Consider the following 910-nt stretch of genomic DNA (forward strand, 5'->3'; position numbering starts at 1 on the left):
CCCCCCCCACCCCCGCTTCCGACCAAACCCATTGTTCTTTTTCTCTTTGCCCGGAGGCATGGATAGGTAAAAAAAAACATCAATGTAAAGCAATCAATATTATAGTTGTTTATGCATAACTTTCAAACAAGCCAATGAATATCCTCATTAGAAAAACGAATGAGCTCAAATTTAATAGAAAGACATAGGACTCTCATTCACGTATACATATACAAAGAGAGAATGGGGGTATCTTAGCTTTATTGGTACTTTTATGCATGATGATGATGATGATGATGATGATGATGATGATGATGATGATGATGATGATGAGGAAGATGAGGATGATGATGATGATGATGAGGATGATGAGGATGATGAGGATGATGATGATGAGGATGATGAGGATGATGATGATGATGATGATGATGATGATGATGATGATGATGATGATGATGAGGATGATGATGATGATGATGATGATGAGGATGGTGGTGATGAAATATTCATTGTTAAAGCTAAATAAAAACTTACTTTATCTAATATAATAGGAAACGAATGTGCTCACAGAGTAGGAATTTGCTCAAATCAAGAGCGTAGGGGAAGATGAGAATGAGCCAATAGACTCGAGAGTGAATTTCCCGGCTGTCATCGAGAGTGAATGGGCTTGGTGCTATATAGAGAAGGAAATAAGGGCCTAGATTTTTGTTGGTGAACGTGTTAGTGCTGTTGATACGAGGAGATGCGTAAGGGACGTCCTATTTGTAGTCATTCTTCCCAGTTAGTTTCTGTCTTCGCAAAAGTCTAAATCAAGTTTAGCCGGCTAACTGTTGCTTTAGCCTATTCGTTCAGACTTGGAGAACGAATAGGATCTCGCATAATGTGTGTGTGTGTGTGTGTGTGTGTGTGTGTGTGTGTGTGTGTGTGTGCG

The sequence above is a fragment of the Aplysia californica genome, unplaced genomic scaffold (assembly GCF_000002075.1).
Source record: "Aplysia californica isolate F4 #8 unplaced genomic scaffold, AplCal3.0 scaffold00124, whole genome shotgun sequence".
Classification (NCBI taxonomy): Eukaryota; Metazoa; Mollusca; class Gastropoda; order Aplysiida; family Aplysiidae; genus Aplysia; species Aplysia californica.